Consider the following 27,124-nt stretch of genomic DNA (forward strand, 5'->3'; position numbering starts at 1 on the left):
GTTCAAGATGCAAAGGCTGCACATTGCAACATCAGACAACCATACAACCACAGAAAACAGTAAACACAGTGTTAATTTATTTTATTAACTCAATAATTTATTGTTAGAACTTAATTTATGATAGATAGATAATACTTTATTACTCCCGTAGGGAAATTGATGTGTTAATTATTGAATGATTGCATCTCAGAGCTACTTGAAAGTAATCCAAAAGTCTGCAAGATACATGTTTTCCACTGTAATATTGTTACAAAACATTTTTCAGGACCCTATGCAGACAGCACAATCCGGGAGTGAACAGACACGGGGAGGAGATGAAGAACTTGGGCTGGTGGACGAACAGGGGGGCACGACGAGTGTGCACTGGTGCTCGGGGGGACGTGGTCCAGGCAAACAGATTTGAAGGAGTCCAGGGGGAAAACCAGGGCGAAGTCCAAAAGTCCAAAAACCAGGATATCCAGAAGAGACAACACAACAAAAGTTAAAAACCGGAGCGGGATCCGGTGCAAAGACGGGGAATAAAAACAGGTTCCAGGACCAGGCACTCCAGGTCCCATACTCAGCTGGTACGGAACGCCGATAGGAGGCCTATGCCCTCAAGCCGCGGACATAGGGCGACTTGGTAGTAGGCGGGCCTCTGGGCGTCCGTGTTCCAATGCAGGGCCTGGAACAGAGTGAGCGTCTGGCTTTTAAGGTGGGCTGGAACAGGGAGCAGGTGCACAAGATCAACTAAAATGAGAAAGAGCCGGAGCACCCTTAAGGCGGAGGGATTACAATCATGACTCTGTATCAGACACGCCCACGTTGGGGGTGAGCTATATAGGACACACCCACCGAGAGTATGACTCTGTACCAGACACGCCCATATAGGGCGTGAGCTATATCAGACACGCCCACAGTGGGAAAGACCTGTGTCAGACGCATCCACAATGAGTACGCTCCGCAGAAGTCTAATCAGGCAGCACACCTGAACAAAAGCAGTTCTGAAATTCAGAAACTGGTACAGGGTTGATATCAGTTATAAATCCCATTCGACATTTTAAGAATTTACAAGTATGGAAATCTTCCCCAAACAGAACACAGAAATAAATTAGCTGTGATTAAAAAGTTGGCTGGAGCAAAACACAAAACTCCCCCAAGCCTAGAGGTGGGGGAACCACTGGGCTAAAGGAAAAATGTGTCATCTTCAACGTCTTTGATCTTGAAATATCATTAAAATAATGAAAGTGACGTCATCTGCCCAAATCTGCCCCTTAAAGTACAGTATGTCTCTCTGAGATAGGCTTGACAGTTTTGTCATTTGACGACGACAGTCTTGCGTCTTTAGTTTTAGATCATTTTGCGTAGTTGAGCTGCTCTCCTGGCTGTGTTGGAATGCCCTGCTGTGACATTTCTCATTGAAAAACAGGCAAAGAAGAAAGTCCTGCACTATATTGCTTCTCCTTCGTCTCGCTCAAAATCCCAGAGGCCTCTTTGTCTTGACGCAGGCTGCTTTCACAGTGCTAATTACAGCCTCAGACTGCTCTTACCCTCGCGAGCACGGACCCAGAGAGCACAGCGAAACAGGGGCTGAGCAGAACTGCTTTTCAAACGTCGTCACGAGATGTCTGATGAAAATCCATATCCTGCCAATCTCAGAAAGAGCAGAGAACAAGGCAAAACAAATTGCAGAAGCAGTGAGACAGAATGAGCATCAGTCTTTGTTTTGTTCTTCGTCATTATCTGTTCTCCATATGAGGTTCATCTTTGAAGCCGACTTGGTAAAAATGAAATTATCACTAGCTGAATATCAGTAGCTACAGCAGTTCCATTAATTGCTTAAGGCATAATTACTGCCTTCTTTAGCATGGGTAATTATCCTTGCACTGATCCCATTGTGCCAGTAGAACTTGCACCTACATGCGACTGATTCTGTTATTTAGTAATCAACAGCATTCATCATAAAGCCGTCTCTTATTTTGTTCTGTCCTTTCACATTTAAATATGATAGAAAGAGTTTACATTGCTTGTTTCAGGTAATAATAGCTGATGATTAGTCAATGCTAATATTTGAATTGTCGACGAATTCTTTAACAGGTAAAAGACCATTAATGCTTAGGTGCTCATGTAGTTTAGTGACAGCACTTTTATTTTTGACAGGGTATGCAATTATTTGTATTAGCATTTTGATTTTTATTGCAGCCTTGCAAATGAGTTCTGTGGGAGCAATTATGCCCACAAGCAAGCGGGATTCTTTTTGTATTCAGATGAATGTATTAAGAAGAATGAATGGTGAGTAAGTCTAAATCTTTATTTTCTCATTAGGGCACCAAGGCACATACAGTATATCAATCGTCAACTGAGAGCTACATTTCACCAGCTATCTGCACCCATGACTGGGTGGGGCTGTCAGTTAATCTCTGAGAAAAGACTAGTCTTTTTAAATCAGCATTAGCAAATTCCACCTGTCTGCAAATTTTGATTTAGTTTTGCGTCTGTTTTATTGCTCAACAGCAGGGCTAGACAACTCCAGTCCTTGAGTGCCACTTCTGTTTGTGGTTTTCATTCCATCTCAGATCTTAATGATATAATTTAACTAAGTGGATAAATAGTCAAATCAGCTGTGCTTTCTGGGTCTTCATAAAGTGCTAATTGAAAGCTACCTCTAAAACCTACAGGAAACCAGAATTCAAGAACTGGAGTTGCTGATCTGTGCGGCCTTTAGCTTAATCTACAGTTCCCGACCTTTTATTATCTATAATAAATTATGTTCTTTTGGACATCTAAAAGTACAAGAACATGGTATTAACATGAATGCCTTAGTACAGACTCAGCTCTGTGTTTAACACCTGAGTGGGATGGATAAAAGGACACAAACAGACTCATCTTTTCCTGAAAGGGATCTTTCAAGCAGTGGAGCAAAGACAACTACTAAACCTGTCTTCTGGAAAGGAGCTGCATCTTCATGCTTGTGTTTCAATGAAGAGGCTTCGCCAAAGATGATTAATACGGTAGAATATATTAGACAAATATCAGGGCCTGCCTGACTGCCACCGTGCCACAGTGCGCCCCATTGCAAGGAAATGTTGGTTAATATACTGTAAGCATGCTTAAAGCTGTTCAGTTAAGATGTTCAGTTAAGACACCTGTTAAATTCCCACACAGAATCATTGAATTGTCAGTTATGTGTCAGAACTTCGGAGATACTTTTCCCCACTATTCCCACTCACCAGTACTGTGGCTGGTAGATATTCTCACTCTGTTCAGTGTGATGCAAAGCCACCTGTCTTTGCTGTCCTCTTGGGTCTGTCTCTGATGTGGGATTAAGGCCTCTGAAATTTGACTGTGGCACAGGACAGCAGGGGGATGATCTCTGCTGTCGCCTCTCCTAGCCCCGGTGACAGGAGACTGTAAGAGCAAGGAGAGAAAACTGGACGCGTTCAAGACTCTGTGAGGGAAAAGGATACTATTGTTTCTGAAACAATAAAAAAAAAACCCAGGAAAGCCAGGCCGAGCTCCTTTGTTTAGTGAACACACCTCACAATTGTAAAGCATGCTGGGCTAACCTGTACTGCCTTCCCCAATAACGGTCAATAATTCATTCACGGTCTCGGCCACAGAACCGTAAAAAAGAATGAGCAGAATATTATGAGTTCACATGTGGCTGGCAATTATAACACAGACCCTGTTCCGGCCGCTCCTAAGTGTACCAGCCTCAACCACAGGGCTGACAGAACTAATCCAAGCCTGAGCCGCCCTCCGAATTAAAGCCGCGGCCACGAATATCCTCCATAAATCTACATTTCGAAATTTTCCATGCAGGCCATTGTGCTGTAATGAATTTCCTTTGTAGTAATACCCCAGCTTCTGCTTGGTTTATTCCCTTTTTAATATCTTTAAGACTTTGATGAGACTCACTTTACAGGAGACCTCTAGACATGTATGGTCCGCTCTCCGAGGTAAAGAAAGAGAAAACGCTGCCAGAGTTCTTTCTGCCACAGGCTGAAATGTGTTGTGAACTGAATACCCTACGTGTCTGAAGGTTTTTGACATGACTTGTGAAATTATAGAGGTGTCACATAATGATGTGACACTCATTCAAGACCACACGCTTTTATTCCCCAGAGCTCCTTCAATAGATTTAACAACACACTTCACGGATAAAAAGGGTGAAGACGTCCTCTTAACATGTTTTTTCAATATGCTTCAACTGTTTGCAGCCCAGGAGTTTACCATCTTAGTCATACATCTTAGTCATATTATATTGCTATCCAAGTGTCAAGGTGCCATGAAGAAAATATTGTCATGGAGTAAAACATTTGAGAGGATTTAATTCTACAAACTACTTCCTACTACTAAACTTACTTCTACTTTTACAAATCCAATCCTCAGTGTCTTGCACTATGCTAGTGCGTACCGTGGGTCATTTAAGTGTACTGCAGCAGGCCAGAGTGATTATTCAATGACAACAAGATCATGACCATCAAGATCATAAGCTCAAAAGTGTTTTTCCATTTGTTCAAAATAAGCCCCTTTATCTGGGGCACACACTATGTTTGTGTGTCGTCTGAAAGCAAAACTAGGCTAAATATTTCTTTTCTTGTTTATTTCTTTATGTTTTATGAACTAATATGTGTGTTTTCCAGATGGACTTCAGACGTTTTGCAGTAACATAAACACATGTTCTTTGGTTACGGTTGCAATAAAAACGCTAAGCCAACAGACTTGGATAAGGCTCCCTTTTCCTTTATTTTTACTGAGCTTGATCTCTACATATGGAAACCCTTTCAACACAACCTTCTTTTCAGTAGCTCGGTTAGATCCCAATGAAGCAATAGGGGGGCAAATACTGTAGGCAGAGGGTATTGGTGTGATTCGCTTAGGTGAGGGAATGGCAGTCCAGCCCAAACCACCCTCAGTATTGCAAGGAATGAGCTACAAAGGTGTTGCAAGGGTATTCATTGGAAGGTGGGGAGGGATACGAGGCCGGGAGACTTATATCCATCAAATAACTGAAGTGTGCAATATTAGGATCTAATCTTTCTCCCGAACACCAGTAAGTGTACGATTAGATTATGTTCTGTGGGTGGTAGAAGGTAGTACTAAACCAAAGTTATGAGGCATTTATATTGTCACTGACCTAGCCTAGAGCAAACTTCAATTCCTGTTAAAAATCTTATTTCTCTTAGTGCGTTTGGAGGCATCACAACTGAAGTACAATTCTGCCTAGATGCCTACAAGGGTTGTTGTGTTGTGTTACGCTACAAATCTCAGCCGAAGTTTGAAACCCATCACAGAGCAGCGTTTACAAAAAAGACCGATTAAAGAAAGGGCGCCCTTGACCTATGGATGTGTTAGCCATGCTGTGGTGAACATTTGTGGGAGAATAGGATTTGTTACACTAGAAGCATTTTCTCAGCATCACTGTGGTTAGCAGAACCAGTGGTGGACAAAGCAACATCTAGCCTTTCTTGCTGCAGAGTATTAGGAATGATTTCCAGATTCCATGTTATTTAGTGCGAACAAAGCCAAAGAGAAAAGCATTACATCTGTTTGGCAGGATATAAATGGAAACCAGGGGCTGACTCTGAGAAAGAAGCCTCTGAACATTTGTTCCCTAGTGGCACTTCTGAAAAAAAAACCAGGGGCTCTTCCAAGTCCACATGTAGATGAAATGTAACATTTTCTGCAGGAAAAACAGCAACGCCAAGGGATTATGGACAAAAATGGAAATGAAGACTCTAGATGTCTGGAACAAGCTGCCCAGCCACGTTGCTGTCCCGGCTCCCACTAATCAGACACAAGCCCCTGCCGTTTTCCGTAAACGCTGGCCGGCAAACGAATTATCCGACCACGTCCCTCGTCCTGCACCACACCTGCTGACAACCCACCACTTAAGGTCTCCTCACCTGCATGTCCATGCTCGGTATTGGGTTTACCTGTCCAAGCTACTATAGGACACCTCTGAAACTCTTCAGCTTGTGAACTTCTGAATACTTGACCTACACATCCCCTGGACCACGATCCTCGTCTACGCGTCTCAGATAAGTACTCTCGTCTTCCGCCACCTATCTCTAACCCAGCCTTTATTCAGTGACCAAGAACCGCATCAGGTCCTACTTTCTTTCGTGGCTAACAGGCTAAACAGTTACTGGAGCCAGTTTCAAGAAACGACCGTAAGAGTTTCTTCGATCAGTAAGCTACTGGCAGCTTCAAACTTGAAAAAGATAGGGGAAATGTTGTCTTCTCATGCTTCTGTTTTATTATGGTTTATGTGTACATGGCTTTGCAGTATTAGTTTTGTGTTCATCTGATATAGGTTAGTTATGATCCAACTGCCGCTGAGTTCGGCCAGTGATCATCACTAACACCCAACACAAAACACAACAGAACCGTTTCTCGGTTCAAAGTCTTGCTCACATCATGAGGTGGCCTCAAGAAAAAGCATAGGTGCAGGAATGGGTTAAAAAAAAATTCAGAGCTTTTTTTTAACTTTGAAACGCCTTTCAGAATGTTTTACAAAATCTACCCAAACCATTTCTCTGAGGTACTTCCAAACAGGGACTTTGCTCCTCTCAAAATATTTGTTCATCTGAAAGTCAGCAGGCCGGTATGTTGCATGCAAAAGCCACCTTTAGTTGTCACTGTCCCACCTCTCCAAGGATCACCTAGAAATAATAAGCACTCACCTGAGTCAATAAGCACTCGGGTAAGAGGAGAGAGGCTGGAGTTTATGGACTCCAGATTCCACTGCTGTGAGGAGCTTATCCCATATTTCCACAATATTCACCACAGCCTGGGGTGAATATGCCGACATCAAGATAAGCTGCAAGAATATGGGAAACCTTTGTATAAATGCTCATTTTTGCAAATTGCTGCTCTGTGATGGGTTTATCGCTCTGGGTGATATTTATAACCAATAACCTTTTGCTATTGAGCTTCTAGGGCCCTGGGTTCCTTTAGAGATTCAATGGCTTGAATTAAAAGCAAATACGTGAGCAATCCTGCTCTCCCTCCTAGCAAAGCAATCTCTAGTGCTCTAATTAAGTTCCGCAGCGCACGCAAGCAGAGCAGCTGGAGTCTGACCCCGAGGAAGCTGGGAGCATGTTTCAGCCCTCCTCATCTCCAGCACTGCACTCACAGACTCACAGCAACACGTACTGTAGCACACAGCACCAGGAGGAACAGACTCTCACAGGGCAGGCTGCTTTGATATGCCACTCTTCATCTTTGTGTTTAATTTGACTCTTATTCTTGAAAAGGAAGGTCAGTTCAACAGAAATGATGACTCCGAGTTTATAAAATTTTTCCCAATGGCTTAAACTGTTTTTTTTCGGTGCATATTTATCTCTTTGGGTTTCGCACAATCTGTAAATCATGTTGCACTGCAGCGTGCATCTCTAAAACAAGGTGACCTGGACACATTCCCAACTTTCCAGTGCTTCCACTGACACTGTTGATGTGAGCTTTTTGTTTTTCGGAGGGGAAGCATTTTAGTGACAGTGTGTCTCAGGTTCATTATTGGAATTAATTTTTTTTCTCCAAAGCGTATGAGGCTCTCACACTTGTCAAACAAATCACCATTCAGAAATCTGAAAACAGAAGGCATGGCTTTCAAAACAAAGTGTCTTTCGGGCTCATGGCGTTCGTGTTTCAGGACATCTCCCAGAGCTTCATTTGGAACTTTACTAAATTTGTTCCTCTCATGCCCTGTTTTTTTTTCTTTAAATTTAGACTCCTGCACTGTGCAGGGAAAGCGAGGTCCTACAGACATGTTCCTTGGACATGGGCACCTGTCAGAGCCTTTCACTGTTTGACACACAGTGTACGAACCACAGCATACTGCGGTATATTTACAGCACCTCCCACTGACATCACTGCGGGCCGGCAGTCTCGACTGGAGTGTGATTTTTAAAACCACCCTAATGTGCAACATGCCTACAGCTTGTGTACAGTACACTGAACCTAGGCAACTGCAGATGTGCTGTGACACAAACTAATGTATAGATTTAGCCTAATATTATTCCTATCCAAATCAATAAAAAACAGAAATACAGTATATGTTGTGGATATAAAAATATACTACAACACTGAAGAACGTAGTCATGGTAATTTCCCCATTATAAATTTCCCAATGGGAAAACAAGAATTTTTTTAAGAATCCGAAGACAGACAGGCTGAAAGGAGACATCTGCTTATATCAGTGTTACTCTACAGAAACCTAGCTGTACTCTAGATATATCAGTCTCCTACAGTATATAACCAGAAACAGCCCCTTGTGAGACAAATTTATTTTAAAATCATCCATGCCCGTAGGTTTACTAAACAGAGCCTGATGTATTATTTTTTAAAGACTAAAATAAAAAAAATAAGAAACACTGCATGTCTATTTACAAGAAAGTCACAGACAACAGCCAATTTGCAGTTTGTGTTTCATGTTTTTCTGTGCTGTCAAAACACATAGAATAGGGACTTCAAAAGAAGAAATTGATCTCTCTGTTAAATTATGAATTTCGTGTTATTTTATGAAGGTTTTTGATCAGCTGTCCCGTGGCATGTGAAGATATTTCTCCAGATCCACAGAAACTGGAGGAAGATGAACTCTGTGTGCAGTTAGGATTCTGGGAACCCAAATGAGCTGACACAACAGTTAGCACTGATAGCAGACGTCATACGGCAGAGGCGATTTCGGAAAATTACTTTCTTTTCACCGTGGTAGGTTCATAAAAAATAATTGTGCAGCACGCCATGGAGACTGAGGGCAATGAAACAACACTGCGCAACGGCAGGTGCAGAACGCATACTAGTTTACCCGGATTGAGATAAGAGTAAGACCTTCCAATATGGTCTCTAAGAGCGAGTTATTGCTGGCATCCACAATCCAAAATAAATCGAAATAGCTCACGTTTGTCATGTCACTTTGGCAAATGTTTGTGTTGTGGCGATACTGTTTGGAGCAACTTATCAACATTAAGTTGGGAATGATCAACTGGAGCACAGCAGACGAACCTAGTGCCGCACCTGGAGGGTCAGGGTGTGTGGCTGCTCAGAAGAGACACTAGTGTAGTGCTCATGCTGCTCAATACAGAAACAGGCACAGTTTTCATGATGTGCAAATCATTCAAAATGGTGCCCTCTTGGTCCATATTTGTTTTTCCCCGTGGGCAAACAGGGACAAATGCCCACTCCATGGCAAAGGAATCAGTTGGGCAGAGTTTGCCCAACGGGTAAATCAGACACAGTGCTTTGTACAAGGTACAGAGAATGTGAAAACAGACGAAGCGAGACGTTAGTGGTGGTTCTACCGCCTTCAGTACTATTGGTATTGCAGCGGACCTTTGGGGATGACTGCAGCCCACTTTCCCTTCAGGCCAGCCAGGGCCGGCTGACTCACGAGTGGAAGAGCTTGAGGGACCCCGAAAATATAATCTCCACGGACTCAATCTGTAGGCACCGCGTTGAATCAGCCTGCAATGACTCAACGTGCCTCTCAATTGCCATATGCCAATTTGAAATGGCTTAGCATTGAGCTCAGGAATGTGCTACTAAAGCACACCAGGGTAATTACTTTTTCTCTGGACACCAGGTAACTGCTATTAGTATTAGAGTCTAAAAACCAACTTCTTAAAGGGAAAAAAAGAAAAAACCTCAAGACCTAGCTTGTGCTTCAGATCCATTAACCCTAAACACCTTGTTTAAAAAAAATCTCCTTCTCCTAGAAAGCAATTGAACTAATCCCTCCTGCTTCTCAATAGACCATTTTTGGCTGTTCCTTGAAAACATGCCTTTGGTAACCATGGAAACAGTCCAAACCATCTGAATCCAAAAGGAAAAATGGAAGGATCCTATTTCAAGAATTGAACTTCGTCTCCTGGCATGCAATGTGAGTAACTAATAGCATTTTTCACATCTTGCGAGGCATTTTTAAGCCAGTGGCAGTGAAGCAGGAAAATGTGGGATAGCTCTGGAAATCCATATTAAAGATTAAATCCCCAACTTGATCTTTATCAAAGAGGCTAAAACCAACTGCCCATGCAGGACCGGTGTCCTTCCTATTGTCTCAGCTCGAAAGCTCCACAAATGGCACATATGGCTGCAGAATTGCCCCGTCCTGCCCCTTGTAACTCCCCCTTCCAGGGTAACAACCAGCAACAGCCACTCAGACCTGAGGTAAAGTGCAACATGGTGTCACACTACATCAGGAGTGACCAGAGCTGCTCCTGGCATGTTCCTCACACCCCCAGTGCTTTGTCTAAAGAATGCTCTACCCTGTAGTTCCAGATCGTGTTCCCTGGTTCTTGTTTCATTCTTCATTCTGAAGATGTCCTCTTGGTTGACTTTGTCAGTGCCTTTGGGGATTCTGAATACTTTTATCAGGACGCTTGTAATCTTCTATGTTTGAGACAAGAAACGATTGTTTTTGTCTATCCTCTTGAGCACAAAAGCATATCAGGCCGTTGTTCTTGGAACTTATTCCGCAGCAGAATTATCTTTCCCGATATATCGGTGGCCAACATCGCGCACGGTACTCCAAATGAGGTCTCATTCCCTGATTTAAACTCCAAGTTTTTGACTGTGTTTTCTTCATTTAACTCTGGAGTTCTTCGTTTTAACGCCCAAATCGCACCGGTGCGTGGGTCGTTATCATGGCGAAGTGATGATTCCTCTGATCACATCACACGCTGCTCCACTGCTCGGTACTCCACTGCGTGTGCTCTGACTCACAGACATGGACGGACATGGACTGCTACGCGTCCTGTAGGTATGACGAGGGGTTAGCGCACGGCCACCTCCGTGGGGGCTCTCAGCTGACCAATTTTGATGAGACCAGCTGCTCCCTTCCCAGTCTGAAATCGGCATCCCATTTTGCCTTGCACTTTGAATGAAGGCACGGATATCACTCTCCTGTAGTGTGCACTCCCACCCACTTCTGCCCTTTGTTCCTGATATCTTGCCCTCTGAGCTCCATGCTGACATCACCTTAGACACCATCTCTCAAGACACATCATCGAGCTGTCTCGGCCATTGCAGACCCTACCGGACACCCCTACAGTCACACATCTTTCAGGCTCACCGAGGTCTCCGCTAGACGCCATGCTGGCCACAATTATAGGAGTTCCAGCTTGTCCAGAATTTGTATACCTGACCTTGACCATGTTATTTACTTAACGCTTGAGCCACACCTGCGTGGAGGTTGCTGCTTTCAATATACAGTACTTGGTTTCCATACCTTCCAATACCTTTAAGTCTTTCTCATAGGAATCCTCTTTTAGCTTGCTGTTTCCCATTTTATATTGGTACTTTCGGTCTTTTCTACCTGCATGTAAAGGTTTTCACTTGTCTACACCAAAAGTCATCTCGCCAGGTGTTTTCCCAGTCTCGGATTCTATCTAAGCCTTTTGAAATTTCTTTTGCAGTTTCACATATGTGAGCACCAATCTGTTAAGGCCTGAAACAAGTGTCTTTTAAAAAAATGTAGTTAATCTTTACACTGTTGGCTTTTCATTTCAAATTTTGACTGCAGTACTTATTTAAACAACTCTCCCGCTTCTGTGGGCAATTATTCGAATGAGTTAGAAATTGATGATTTAATGACCCCTAATACCTGCTGGACTTTTCCTCTCTCTTTCTAGGAACAGGGTTGACCACCCCAGCAATATGCAAAAGAACTACTGACAAGCAGTTTAAAGCACCCAGAGCCGAATCAGAACAGCACTATTCAACCAGAAGGAATTCACAGGCATCGCACATTGATCAGTGCAAGTTCATACTGCAGCTCTCCTACACCATGAATCAACCAAGAACAAAAACTGCCAGTAAGCAGCCCCCCCCCACAATTTGCATACATCAAGATAAGCCCTTGAATGAAGACTGAGATTTTTACATTTCACGTGATAACTGATAGAATGGCACTAAGCACCATGATGAAGACGTTGGATGTTCAGCTTTTATGTGCAAAGCAGAGGAACAAGGCACAGACGGGTTTCTGCACAGTGTCTGCAATATTTTGCACACACACTGTAATTGCATGTCTCTTGGCTGGCATAACTGTGCCACTGTGAGATCTGGAAGGCGAACAAATGCTCAGTTATTTGAGGTCCTTGTAAAAGCATTTCCAGTGACAATGTCATGGGAATAACATTTCTTTTTTGTTACCCTGATTATTTTACATGTGTTCTATGCCATGTTGCTCTTATTTTGCATTCCAATTGGTTTCAATTAGTGGTTAGACTTTTGCCTGGCTTAGCGACAAACCCCTGGTTTGTTACTGAGGGGAGGGCGTCCGTCTACACTGTCTGCCGGTGAAGCTGATGGGAAATCGACGCAGAGGAAAGAGGTGACTGCTTTTTCAGTCTGGCCTTTCAGTCTTGGCTTTATCTTAGGAGCTGAGGAAGTGTCAGAGCTTGACTTCTTAAGTGTCTCTCTGCGTGTGTGTTAGTTTGCCAGCTTTGTGAATCGTGTGCATTTGTTTTCTCTCATTTGCCTCCCAGAAGGAGATGAAAAACTTTCCTGGTAAGGTGGTCATGTGCGCTCACCTGCGTAGCATGAAGCATTGTGTCTTGGGAGCATCGTGTCAGTCTAGCTCTTTTTTGTTTTAGCGTTGGGTAAATGAAACCCGTAGTTTTCCAGTGCAGAATAATTGCGAAATTGAGCTCATTTGAAATATTACCAAGGGAAATGAAGGTCTGTGCTGGAAACCCCGTCTCCTTCCCTCACACTGTGTAGGCCTGATTTGAGTTATACTTGGTACTCGTTCTCTTGATTTCCTACAGTAAATGTCTCTCTGTGTGTGTTTTGTAAGTCTGCTTCATTAATTGTTCCCTATATTCCTTTTTTTTTCAAATTTGTCTCCCAGACAGGGAAGAAACTGCAATCTGCAAATTTCATGGCAAAGCAATGTCATGCCAACGCCTGTGTAGGTCAAGCAAACCTACAGTATGAAGTATTGTCTCAATGACAAGAGTTCCCAGCCTTTTCTGACTAAAGCACCTCCATTTAAGTAATCGCTCTTATTCTTCAAGTACACCCAATTCAAATGCAAAAACAAATCAAGGCCCTACAATTTCCCAAAATAAAGCTGATTGAAATGCAAAAATATTGAACCCATCCATTGCTTTTTTAAAGCAGACCAAATAATGAGACCAACTACTGCTCAGCTCTGTCAGTTTTGGCCAATTGTTTTAGTATATGACATGTTTGCTCAATCTGTGACCCTTCCAATCCAATTCATTAACTGTGCAGTTTAAGTCCTGCTTCATAAGCTTTCCATTGTGCTGAGAGATTTTGTTAACTTCAAATTTAAGAGGGTATACAGTATAGTACAGTATCTACTGGTGTGTGACAGGTGTCAAGTTATATTTATTTCAACAACCTGTCAAGCTTCTTTCATTTTGGTATTAACTTTAAAGAGTAATGATTCAAACCTGATATTTAGACAAGGAATTATTTCCCTTTTTGATCAATTCTGAAAGGAAAACATAAGAACAGAGAAAAGAGGGGCAGACGTATTCCACTTGGCAAAACATACATGAAACATAGACTGAAAACATCTGTAACAATTCGGGTTTGGCAGAACAGGAACCAAAAGGGAAAAAAAGAAACAGGATATGAAGTTGCAAAATGTCAAACAATGACACTAGGATTTATTTATTTTAAGGAAAGTACTGTTGTTGCTCAATTAGCTACAACTGATTTATTGAGAACAGCCATGGCATCAACAAAAAAAATCTGCCTTCCTACAGTAAATCTAGTACCCTGTTGCTGAAAATATTTACTTTAGCCTTATCTACCTGAGTGTGTTTAAAGGTTTGGATCCTGTCAGCTGTCTTCCACACATTAAATTCCATGAGCCTGAATCAGCTGTGCTATTGGAAAATACTCTGAAATACTGTAACCAGTCAGCATCTGATTATTCCTCTAACATGCCTCACATTGTTGAGCTTCTTGACATTCTGAAAAGGTGATGTGCCAATTAAGCCCTTGTTAATGAAACAGGTCTTTACAGGTGTTGAGCACAATAGTATATAACAAGCATGGTGGTTAATTTTCTTCCACATGGAAAGATGCAGACACATGTCTGTTTTTTGTTACTAACGTTTTATTTAATCTTTTGTTAATTTTCTGCCAAACTGATGTCTTATCATTTTCACAGACTCTTCCCAGTCCAGTAAATGGGTGGTACTCAAGTTCATCCCTGGAGAGACTCCATCCTGCAGGTTTTCCCATTTGCACACGCTAAAGCCTTGGAAAAAAGCCTCTCCGACATTTGACAAGTAATATTGCTCAGTGCTTCAGAGTCTGATAGATGAAATCGATCCTAACACGTTTGGGCCAGATTAAACCAATCTCAGCCATTATTACATTCTTGATATACTGTATGTACAGTATAAGTAAATAACCAAATTAAAATTGCTTGGAAAAAGAAAATAAAATCTTTCTAAATGCATTTTTCACATCATAAAAGATTATTGTTTGAGAGTACTATATAGCAAAATCTTGACAATGCATGCATTAATTTCTAGTCAGATTTTGAACTCACATTTTGGGAACTACAGTATATGGCAAAGCAACACATTCAATATTTGAAAATCACTGCTTTTAGAGATGCACAGGATTCAGGGTTGAGTTATGTAGTGCTCAAGAGAATGGCTTCTGCCTTTCACCAAATATATTATCAAATAATTATTAATTACACACAATTAAATTATTACATAAGGAAGGTTAGAATCTTTATCTAGTTCCCTAGGTTCCAGTTGGAAGTCCAACTGATTGTTTGGCCATGCTGTAGGATCTCACATTAAATGAGCTAAGATGCCAATTAAACACACAGATATCTTTAAATGTGCATTTTAAAATTAAAGCATTTTTTAAAACTTGGTGTTAAATGTTTAAATTGAATAGCAAAAGCGATTATTAGTTACAAGATTAGACAGTAGTATATAACAATAAAATTGAATGCAAGGAGCAAAAAGAAAAATCTCCACATGTAGAGAACATGTAAGAATTTTTTAACACCCAGGCATTCACATGAAGAATGACAGCCTTTCTCTGTAAGTGCTCTGGTATTTATTTTAATTATAGACAATTAAATGTTCTGTAAAAATTAAAAACTCTTAAAAGGCAGAAGGATTTGCTATTTTATGTACAGTACGGTATGTGTTAACAGATTTGGTTTGATGTAAACAAAGTCAATTTACACATTGGAGTAGCTCCAAGTTGTGAAGATAAAATCCCTTTTACCAGCAATAAATGAACAAGATGCCATATTGCTTATTGAGTCTCATTTTGTCCTACGGGAATCGAATGAATGGAGATAATTCATAACTCCCACTGGCAAAGAGGGAAATTAGTGTACTGTTCACTGGTGTTAATACATCTTTAAGACAACTAGAACTGCTCTCTAGGGAGCTAGCGTTTTTCCTGCCATTCTTGGAAATTAGGCAATGTAATATGTACTGTACTGTATCTGTTCACCATCTGCAAATTAGGATCAACAGGAAATCCGGACAATTCTGAAGCCCACAGACAAAACAAAATTTAACTATGGACCCTGTTCATAGTCTACACAGACTAAAAGACTCGTGTACCAAATTTTTATGTAATGAGGTAATTAAGCCTCATTAAGTAGAATGGTCATTCAAAACGGGCAACAGCACAGCTGTTCTGTCACTTGAGCTTACATGGCAGAATCAATCAGGGTGATTGACTGATATGTTTCTGTGCTCAGAGGATTAAATGTGGAAAAAGACCTTCTGACATCCAGACATTCATTTATTTTATACGAGTATATACTGTAAGCCTTCTGTCAGGCTGGGAGGGTATGTTATGTTGAAATAATCTTGATTTCTCCTTTCTCCATTTTCTTAAATAATGTAAATACTGAATCCCAACCAAAATTCAAACAAAATTTAAATGAAGCATGCAGACAGCACTACAGTGAAGACAACATTTTGGAGACACATTGAATGCAGGGGGCACTCGTATGTTGTCCACATGAATCTAGGATATTTTTGGGACAGTTTGGGGTTTTAAGTTTGAGTCTTTTAAAAAAAAAAAAAAAAACAATATTGTCAAATGTTTAGAACCGGAAGCTGTTAATCAGCTCAGCTCTATACAGGCACCATGGCACCGGTGTGGGAGAGATGTATGCTACTGTCCATGCCTGAGCCCTTGAGAATCAGTGCAGTCCCACAAAGCCAGCAGCCCAATCAAACTGTGGATGGAGTAACTGTGCAGCTCTCACTGATAAACACAGTAGACCCACAAGTATACAGTATCGCAGTATTCAAATCCAGACTGAAAACCTACTACTTCAGCCTAGCCTTCTCATACCTAACATCATAGCCTGCTGCAACCATGGCTGCTGGTGCTGCTGTAAATGTACATGCCATTGTGTGTCTCTGTGTTGGCCCACCAGGTAGATACATCTGTTCTGACCAGACTATCCTATTCTCCTCCCCACATGTCCGGATGGTGCCCGGGCTGGGTACCATCTGAGTTGGATGCTGCATCACTGCCATGGATCCAAGAGGGACATCGTGGATATAGCTATCGTTTAGGAGGATTTTGCTGGTCTACAGAGATCTGCATGGAGTACTGACATACTGTACAGAAGACATGATGGATGGATTAATACACTTATTCATTGATTCCTTTTTTTAATTGTATAATGTTAGCATGCCCAGAGGGGTTGGGCAACCAGCTGACCTTGGACCCCTAGAGTTTTTTTTTCTCCTTACTAAGGAGTTTTTGCTTCCTCTCCTCCATTGTGTTTTGGTCTTTTCTGTTCTGTATTCACAACATGTATGGTCACTTCCTTTGTGGCAACCTTGTTGTGAAAGGCGCTATATACAAATAAATTGAAATTGAAATACTCTCTGTGTTGTGCACACCTCTGCAGCAATTCCAGTCAGCAGATTCCTTAACCAGATACAGAACAGTAATCGCCCAACCACAGAGCCCAGCCTTTGCTAAGAACAGAGCTTTAACTGTTTCAGAGGCCTGGGAGTTCTTAAACTTAAACTATAGACATAATGTATTGGAAAATAATTAGCCCAACCAACTGCTATCCTCATTATTGAAGATAATACATGTCTAATTTAAAAATCATGCCCTTATAATTGACTGGTTTATCATGGTCTTACTCATTACATCAATTGCATCTCAACTCACATACCAAACACTGCCACTTTTCAGCAAATCTCATGATTTGAGCTCAGTGTTTTATTCTCCCAAGGAAAATACTACTCAAGCTATCAACTAACCTATCTACTCCCTTTTTAAAATGTAAAAAAAAAATAATGTTTTTGTCCTTATAGCTATTGATACAGAATTATGACAATTGCACCTTCATTGTGCATTTTTATACAATCATACCTTTGTCCTATACCACTGACAAATTAATAAACCTATCATTTTTAATTTTGCCATTCACATCATTAAATTGGCATTTAAGTTTAATCCACTATATGAGGACCGAGTTACTGACTAGACAGACATAAAGAAAGATCGATATAGAATACACAAAGTTTTATATAATATTTTACATAATATATTATAAAAGGCATCACTGAGGGAAGACATTTGTAAAACACTTCAATCTCAGAGAATGCATTAGTTTGAGGGTCTAGCTCATTAATTGAAGTGGGAGTTAGTCACCTTGGATTCAAATTAGCCAGGAAAGAGCTCTCATTAATGCATCCAACTTTAAGCTTCCCTGTTTCTACCCAGCAAACACTCATACCCCTCCTTAAGCATAATTCTGTTAAAGCAGAGGGAAATAACCAGACAGAATGTAGGTATTGAACCCCGCATGAGTAACTGGAGGCCAGATTTGCACATTCTGAAACTCGAAGGGAAATATTCTGCAGGTTTTGAAGGAGTGTTAAATACAATACCTGACAACAGTACTAATACAAGGAATTAACGTCTTAGCAATATGTTCAACTTGTAAAGTTAGACTGTATCTGGAATTACAATGACCACACCTCATGATCCAGTAGGACCATCAAGGAATTTATATTTAAAGTGTGGCATACTGGTAACGGGAGAGCATAACAGGATCTTTGAATCCTTTGAATTTGGGTTTCAGATAAAATAGAACCAAACGTAGCTGAAAAGGGAGAAAACAGTGATCCTTTACTTGCAGTGCAAGGAAAACAGTATTCAAAGCACAAAACAAAATATAACGTCCTCTTTGAAACTTCTTCAAATTAGACATCTTCCAAACTCCCTCCATAATAATATAGCTCTTGAATCCAAAATTCACACTTTAATAAAAAAACACAAAAGGGGTCAAGTTCCACGGTCAGTCAAAAGGATGTCCTCCTCTTACTCTAGTGCATCATGGAGGATCTGCTGTCTTCTTCAGACAGCAAAGCTGGACCACCACTGGACGCCTCTGCTTCCTGGTTTTTAAATGTCACATGACCAGTGATCTTTCACCAATTGGTTAGGTAACTGTAGACTGCAGGTTGTTCTCCACAGCTTTCTAGAGGAAGTGGTTCAGACATTCACCGCCCTCTTACAATAGAAATAATTTATATAGAGTGTTTATATACCCACCAAACACTGATCATGGCCCTAAATTGTCGTTCAACACCAACCAGCCTTTAACATGAAAAGATATCGCTAACAGATGTACTTGAGGAAACCAGACGTTTGTGAAACATTTACAATGTCTTCTAAATAACACCATGGCATTTTAAGTAGCTCCACACTAGCATTAATATCACTGCTGAGCACATCGCCATCTGTGGAATTAGTCAGTCCTGATGAACAACTGCACTTGGAAACAAGGACAACACGAGCTTCCCTTCACTCTGAAAACTTTACAGCCTCTCTAAGCTGCCTACCTCTGGGTCTGACATAACTGAAAGTGACACAGGGGGGCTAATTTTGTGCTTTAGCCCTGATGCTTTCTTGCAGTGCAGGCAACCCAGCAGCTCACTTTGTGCCTCATGTAGACTGACAGATGTTTACTCTTCTCTTAGCCCAAAGCTGCCCAGCTGGATAGAGAAAACAGGCACTTCTAGCAGTTAAAAATGCAGCGAACGCTAAATCCTCCTGTCCCTGTTTCTGCAGAACCATTGAGTCAGCAGTGAGCAAATCCCTACTCACAACCAGAGCAAACACGGATGTTGAGAGTGTGCATCCTCAGGTTTGATGTTCTGAAGCATAAGCATGTAAGACTGAGACTTCTAATCTATGTTAGGGCGATGCCGTGGCTCTGTGGCTAAGGATCTGCACCGGTTGCTGGTTCACATCCTGTGGCTGGCAGAGAAATCCTACCCTGTTGGGCCCCTGAGCAAGGCCCTAAACCCCAACTTCTCCAGGGGTGCTGTACAATGGTTGACCCTGTGCTCTGACCCCAAGCTTTGCTCCCTGTCTGTGTGTCTCATGGAGAGCAAGCTGGGGTATGTGAAAAGACAAACTCCTAATGTGATAAATTGTATGTGGCCAATAAAGTGATCTTATACTGTATATCACACATCCAGTGACCCTACTAACACATTAGAGCTCCCTTTAAAAAACAAGATCTATCTAAGCTTCTCAATCCTTTATTCCCAGTGATGTCAATTTCCAGTCTCATTGTTTGCTGTCTGCTTCGTGTTCATTCACAATCTTATTAGTTCTCCATTTCATGGAGAAGATACTTGATGCGAAAAAGGAAAAATTATTATTAGACATCTTCTAATTTGCATGTCTGTTAAACAAGTGCCCAGTTTTTCATTTATCAGTTCAGCTCTTTATCACTTAATCACTTAAATGCTCAGTCGAATCTATGAATTGACAATTAATTACCTACCATAACTGAAAATCAATTGGTAATCTACATTATTGTCGAAACTGACAACTTAAAAATGATTTTAACATTTTTTTTTTAGTTTAAGAAAGAGCTCTATTCCAGAAAAAAGACTGCACTATCAAGGTCCAGAATTTGTGAAGTCTTGGTCTACTAGATTCAATGCCTATGGCCTAATACAATCTACAGCCAGTGTCCCAGATTGACATGGGGATTTTTTAGGGGTGTGTGCAATAGATTTGTGATAAGTATGACATTTCACTATAAAACACAACAAACGCAAAGCTTCTCCATCTTGAGAACACCTTCTCTTTGATTTTCATTCCAAATGAGCTCTCAGTTCCTTAGGCAGATTCCTTTAATTAACCTCTTTGTTTTGATTATACCCTTTCAGTTTAAGCTATTGTCGGTTCATAACAAATTGAACATGCTTTAATCCTGTACCAAACACCCTGACCCCAGTTTAGTTTGCTAAAACATGCTGCTTTAATGAAGAGCTGTCTGAAGTTTAACTAAAGGCAACAGTTACAGAGCTCTAGTGAAAAAAGCAGGTTTTCTACTTCTCTTAACCTTACCAGCTGAAAACAAAATACTTCCACTGGCCAAGTTTAGGGAGAAACTGGACTAATTCAGTCCTTCTCCACATGTCTTCACCTGGGGCTTCATTATCCTGGTCCTTTGGACTCATGTCCAGATGACATCTCAGTCCCATTCATTTGTTATTTTCTAATGCAGGTACCGCACAAACAAAAGAAAACAGTAATTATTAACGCAGTACACAAGGTTATATGGACACAGACCAGTTAAATAAAAATCCTCTGTAGGTATGTACTGTATGTTTGCAGTGAACAAAAGCAATTATGAAGTTACCCATGCTAAGAATTAAAAAACACCAGTGCAATACAGTATAAGAGTTACTGAAGGATATACCGTACTGTAGCTCAGAGATCAAAGGTGCTGTCTAAACAGATGAGTCTTGGCTTTTATTCACTGAGCTAATGAATTTACTCAGGCCTTACTGTTTTTCGTTTTGGGGTGTAGGACTTTATATTTCAAGGATTATAGGTAACTAGGCATTTCTAGGTAACCTGAAATCTTCTGCAGTTTAACAGCTGAAAACAATTCAAAATGTCTAATTATGTCATTTGTAGGTCAAACAAGAGTTTAATGAAGTAACAGGGAGCTCAGCTTAAATACACAGACATTATGTGGATTGGGAAAACCTGATTTAAACTTCCCCCGATTTTAAAAAGCTTACAACTTTTGTAGATACGATCACTTTATTGGCCATATACAATTTCTTGTATTAGAAATTTGTCTTTTCACATACACCCACCTTGCTGTCCATGAGACCCACAGACAGGGAGAGAAGCTGGGGGTCAGAGCACAGGGTCAGCCATTTATACAGCGTCCCTGGAGCAGCTGGGGTAAAGGGCCTTGCTCAGGGGCCCAACGGAGTAGGATTCCTCTGCTGTCACAGACTTCAGAAGGGACAAACCGTGGCATGGCAGCAGAGTGGACAAAGACCCTGTGCGTAGCGGTGGGATGGGGATTAGCCCGGGCTCAGTTGTTCAGGAGTCGTATAGAAACCTGAGCCCTAAGGCCACGGACATTGAGCGACCTGGTGCTAGGCGGGTCTCAGGACATCCGGACATCAATGCTGAGCGAAGGGGAACGAGTGACCCGGAAATATATAGCCCCAGGGAGAGAGACACGGGAAGGACAAGCAAAGCAGAGGAAACTAGGGACAGGACAGAGTGAGAGCGCCCTCTGGCGGCAGAGGGCGTGACATCTGCCAGCCACAGCCGCAGATCCTGAGCCACAGCGCGCATAAGGAAAGGGAACCACTGAATTATTAAATCCCAGGAAAATTAGGTGTATTATTGTATTTGAAACCCAAGTGAGTCATTAATTTAAACATTTTCAAATTTCATCCTTTTGATCTACACTATGTCTCTTCCGGGTTGTGTTCCCAGTGATATCACAGCTGATTAATCGATCCTTTTAATTGAACTAATTATTTGCTAAATCAGTTATTCAACATTTATGTTTCTGGAAAGTTACACATGGCTGGCTAACTACAGAAATTATATGAAAACTAATTATTGGAGCTGAAACGGATTTAAAAGTTCTCTTTATACTTTTTTATCGTTTTTGTCCGTTCAGAAACTGGGAGGTCTGCTACAAATTAAACAAGAGGAGAGTATCATATTCTGGGATGGAAATCACGTGTCGAAGTCATACAAGTTTAATAAAAATGTAAAGTTATTTAACTGTCAGTTACTTATTCCCTCTACCTACACAGAATTAGCTCGGACGCAATTATGCCTTCGTTAAGAGTTTTAAATTTGATGTACTGTACAGTATGTGAACGTGAACGTAATATGTATATCTAAATAGATTTTAAATACTTAATTCTTCTTGTTTAAGTAGATTACTGGCCACTGTGAAAAATATCACGGGATACGTCAAACTATTTTTAAGGAAAATTATTTTTCTGACGCTGGAATTTGAAGTCGAACGGCCACGATAGAGTATTTCCACATTTACTTACAAGACGTCTGAAAATATTATGCAATTGGCGTTTCTATTAAATTGTTGATGGGTGCGCAAGTCCTATCTGGCCCGTTTTACAAATGGACTGCGCCGTTATTAATTAGCCCCTGAGCTCCGAGATGTTGAAATTCGTACATTCCGGTGTCTCATTTCACACGATGTACAGTATTCGTGTACCTCACACGCTGCTCCCATACTGACGTTCGTTTCCCGGAAAACTAAGTCCAGAGCACATTATTATTAACATCATCATCATCATAATAATAATATTCTAAACAACTCTTATTCTAATGTTCAAATATCAGTTTGCCTTGCAGTGTACAGAATGGTCACCTTACCCTGGCCGGAACGGATGACAGTGAAACACGGAGAGCTCAGCCGCTCATAGAAGTGCAGGCAATTTTTGTGTTTAGTGTGACCCTCAAACTTGTTTTTTTCTTGGAAGGTCTCACTTGGAAAAACGTGTGAGACATGATTTTTTTTAGAGCGGGGCCTCTCCGTCATGTACAGGTACTGTATGTACATCAAACGTGCAGCACGACATTTTGATTGAGTTTTTGGCATCGGTGAACCCACCTAAAATTCTGCAGCACACCTTTTATAAATGTTTGTTGGCAGGAGAGTAATCTGAACAGTGAAGTACAGTGTTGCTCCGTGTCCCTGCCAGCGCAGATAAGCAAGGAACGCTGCAGTGCCTTCTGCTACGTCTTTGGTCATGAATTTCACGAGTTAAGAGTCGAAAATCTCGCTTTTAAAAACAGCTAACCCTTTGGCACGTCTGTAATTTCATCAACCGATGTCCAAACACAATTCTAATGACTTTATTTGAATCAATTGTTAACTTAATTGGTCTAAATGACCGATTAAGTTGAATTAATATGACTGTTTTCAGGTCCTTTCTCTTGATGAAGTCTAAATTACCTCTAAAACCGGGTGCCCTGCAGGACCAGGAGCGAATACACAATATACGGAATTGTATAGCTTGTGTCAGCTCAGTGCAGCACGTCTAACACCATGTGGCAGGCAAACTAGTTCCTATTAAAAGTCATGAGCCTATCATTTCTTCTATTTACTGCACTGCAGACTGGTGATCAAGATCAATTATATCTGATGAATATATTTCAAGATGATGGATTATGGACCATGTTTTCCTCTTTGCCATCCATCCATTGTCTAACCTCTTTATCCAATTCATGGTCACTGGGGAGCTGGACTCTATCCCAGCAAGCATTGGGCACAGGACGGGATACCAGTACACTGCAGGGATATTTCTTCTTTTCATCCTTCAAGACAAATATCATATATAACCGGCCTTTTTTCCCCTGCGAATTTAAAAATGATAGCCTAGGAGTTTTTTTTCCCTTTCTCTGTTTCTCAAGGTTAAAATCTGCCTACATCTTAGACACTGCATGTGATGTACATGGCCTAGCTGGGACTGGGGGTTTTGTGCATGAAAGCTGAATGAATAGGCAGAGGAAAGGTGGGACAGGTTGCAGCTGGAAAGTAAAAGGAAGACCAGGGATTCTGAGCCGAGACACCAGATGTCTGGACACAAGATCCTTTGAAGACAGGAGAAATGCATTATTCCCTCATTGGAACTTGCTTCTTTCATCTGGTCTTTTGTGTGGCCTATTCCATGACATCTTAAATAACCCAGACTTTTATGTTTTCTAGGTTCCTTTCAAATTCCTCTAAAACTGTTTATTGTTGTTTGAGCTGATTGGTAAATATGGGGGGATTTTGGTCTAAACTAAATGCCACAGGAATGTATAATGGGGAACAGGGCTTTTACAGCAAAAGCAAGGGTCTTACACAAGGGTTCAGAAGGTTCTCCGGATGTCTACTCCCAGACAACAGCAACTCCTGGAGAGACACAGATGTGAAGGCCTTCATCTCAGAAACTCCTCAACCTGTACTGTACAGTAAATGACTGGAGAAAAGCCAGTACAGAAGCCAGTGTTGAGTAGTTCATTTCAGGGCTGTCTACTCCTGGTCCCGCAGAGCCAGTGTGTCTGCAGGTGTTCATTGTAACTCGGCTCTTAATGAGCTAATTTAGCAGGTTACTGTCCAACTCCCAGCTCTTCAGGTGCTCCTGTTTTAAAGACCGCTAGAAAGCCTGTAGAGACAGTGCCCGCTCCAGGGCTAGGGCTACTCCAGGAGGACACCCAGCAGGTAAAGGGGACAGATGGACAAAACCTGCCGCTTTTTTCAGTCCTCATGTGGGCAGCAGTAGGACTTGATCGTCCTGGTGGCAGCTAAGGCGAAACAGACCACAGCTCCACCAGCTCTTTTTTCTGTTTCTGCGTGACAGGAAATTCCAAGAGTGGTTAGGTGCTTGGAGGGGGGGATTGGTAATAATAATTATTATTATTTGGAAAAGAAAGCCTGCGAATCTTAGTCTTGCAGCTGAACAAAACAAACCCACTGTGCCAAGGTAATAGCAGCAGCATTCAGAAGGCCACATTTTACAGTATACGCATACATTCACAAAACAGGCCATTTTAAATCTAAGCATTCATCTTTCTTTAGAGAGACCCTTTCTTTGCAAAGCTATATACGGTATCTATATATAAACCCCTTTGCTACATTGTACTTACCTCCAATGACCAATTTTGTGCTTCATACAACAGGCTGCTTTGCTCAGCATTTCATGCTTTAAAAACTGCCCAGCGATGAAGACATAAAAGCTCTGACACAAAACAGGTAATTTCCTCCAAAAGCCATCAGCTGCCCTCCACCTGATATTAAGTGTCAAGGTGTCAGAGAGGAAATTAGTTTTTAATGGAGAAGATTGGACTGCTCTTACAGGTTGTATGAGTTAAAAAAATAACATTGAAGGAAAAGAATGAATATGCTAAGCACAGTAGAACTAAATGGCTGGTGATGTATTTCTTTTGACTAATCAGATTGAAGTAGAATTCGGAGAATCTTTTCGTTCTGGCGTCTTCGTTGGTTTTATGTGTTTTGTTAATTAGAGGGATAAGTGAGGTCGTTGCTGCTGTCTACAAAGGGGCAAAGGAAGGACTGAGGACCTTGTGTCCTGTTAAAGAAAGAAAACTGTGATGGAAACAGAGAGGCCCGGTCCTTCTGTGTGTGTTTCCTGCTGCTAAAATAAGCAGACGTTTCTGGTTGTCCGAGTGCTATGACTTCTTAACTGAAAAACAAAGCCAAATATTTCACATCAGCTCATGATATAGAGGGCTCTGTCAAGTGGCACAACCAGTAGGGGGCGCTCAGCAGGAGTGGAGGTGAAACACAGGTCCTTCAGCTTGAACCTGATACCGTGCAAAGGTTTTACAAACACCGTAAGAACGTAAGAAAGGCTACAGACAAGAGGAGGCCGCTCTGCCCATCGAGCCTGTTGGGTAGTTTGCGGCAAGTCGATCCAAGGATCTCATCCGGCTGTTTCTAGAAAGAAACCGGGGTATCAGCTTCAACTACATGGCTGGGCAGCTTATTCCAGACTCCCCCACTTCATGGGTGAATAAGTGCTCCTTGTTCTTGGATTTTAAGTTCACTTCCATGCCGTTTCCAAGTACAGTACATGCTCTGGTTCATAGTGCACTGCTCAGCGTTCGCTTTGTTGTGCCTGAGAGGTTTTTGCTGGACTTTTGGACTCGTTCGCCTTCCCTGGATTCGGTTTCAGTGTGCTGGGAGATAAGACAGCAGGGTCGAACCCCTGGCCGCGGGGCAACCAGACACACTACACAGGCTCCCTGCTGCAGCCCACACGCTGCCGGTTCACATCAGCCTGTTTGAGTCGTTGATTGTGGCCGGGATCTCCGGTTCGCTAGCACAGAATTGGCCAAGTGCCGCCGGGGCTGGGCAAGCTCGCGTTGGCCAGTGTTTCACCAGCTGGGCACGCCTGGTCTTGCCATTCCTGGGACCGTATTGGAAGCCGCGAGCTGGCAGCGATGGAGGCCCAGGTTCCTGTTAAGCACCGAGGAGCTTGTCATGTGCTGCAGGCCAAAAGACTCCCACAGCCGGGTGTGTTCGCAGGTCTGCGTTGTGTCCAGGTCACAGAAGGGCTGCAAGCCAAGTTCAGTTTAACCATTGATATACAGAAGTTAACTACAGCATATGTGATATCGTTTCAAAATATATCACTTAAAAATGGACGATGCTAAGCTGAAACGATACAATGAAATACAGACCCACATTTGGCTTCTGGGCAATACTTTTTAAGAGACCGTAACATAACAGTTAAAATAGCATTTTTGTTTATAATAGTGTACAGTATCTACCCTAAGGAAGAGAAATATAAATAAACACATCTGGTAAAAAAGACTCAAACTTTAAAGACTATCCAGGCATTTTCACACAGCACAAAAGCATACTCCACACAGTAAACAAATAATTGCACAATCTTTCTCGTGATGCCAGGGCAATGATCTTGACTCTAAAACTCTGGAGAGAGATTACTTTGAGCAACCAGATTCCCTCACACAATCCCCACATATATTGGCTGTAGATATTTATAGACATGGAGACGGGCAAGATGAATGGAAACTAATTTCCCTTTCCTTAGAAAGAGCTCAAACATGCCTAACCCTGTCAAGCACAAATAGGATGAATAAGCAGCAGAAAATAGTAATTAAATCTTTTGATATCAGTAATCTAGTTCACCATAACACACACCATAATCTGCAGACCACATGCTCTAATAATTTTTAAGACTATACGGCTCACAAAGTATTTCTATTGTTTTTATTGAAGAGCTGTCCCATAATGCTCCTCTGTCTGTAAGTGTTAGAAAATCTGAAATTGAATTAAGATTCAATTTCA

The 27,124-nt window shown here is 41.6% G+C and overlaps 1 long non-coding RNA gene across 2 annotated transcripts; it reads right to left on the minus strand.

Moving 5' to 3' along the window:
* Window positions 1-340: 340 nt before the first annotated feature.
* LOC148650685 (uncharacterized) lies at window positions 341-20,901 on the minus strand. 2 transcript variants are annotated; one of them, XR_015925848.1, is made up of 3 exons: window positions 20,359-20,901; window positions 3,210-3,387; window positions 341-664 (listed from the first exon to the last, which is right to left on the minus strand). It is a non-coding gene; the product is annotated as an uncharacterized LOC148650685 (long non-coding RNA). The 2 variants fall into 2 exon arrangements; XR_015925849.1 differs by lacking the exon at window positions 341-664 and adding an exon at window positions 685-1,625.
* Window positions 20,902-27,124: the final 6,223 nt, after the last annotated feature.

This window comes from Lepisosteus platostomus, chromosome 13 (genome assembly GCF_059453375.1).
Source record: "Lepisosteus platostomus isolate fLepPlt1 chromosome 13, fLepPlt1.hap1, whole genome shotgun sequence".
NCBI lineage: Eukaryota > Metazoa > Chordata > Actinopteri > Semionotiformes > Lepisosteidae > Lepisosteus > Lepisosteus platostomus.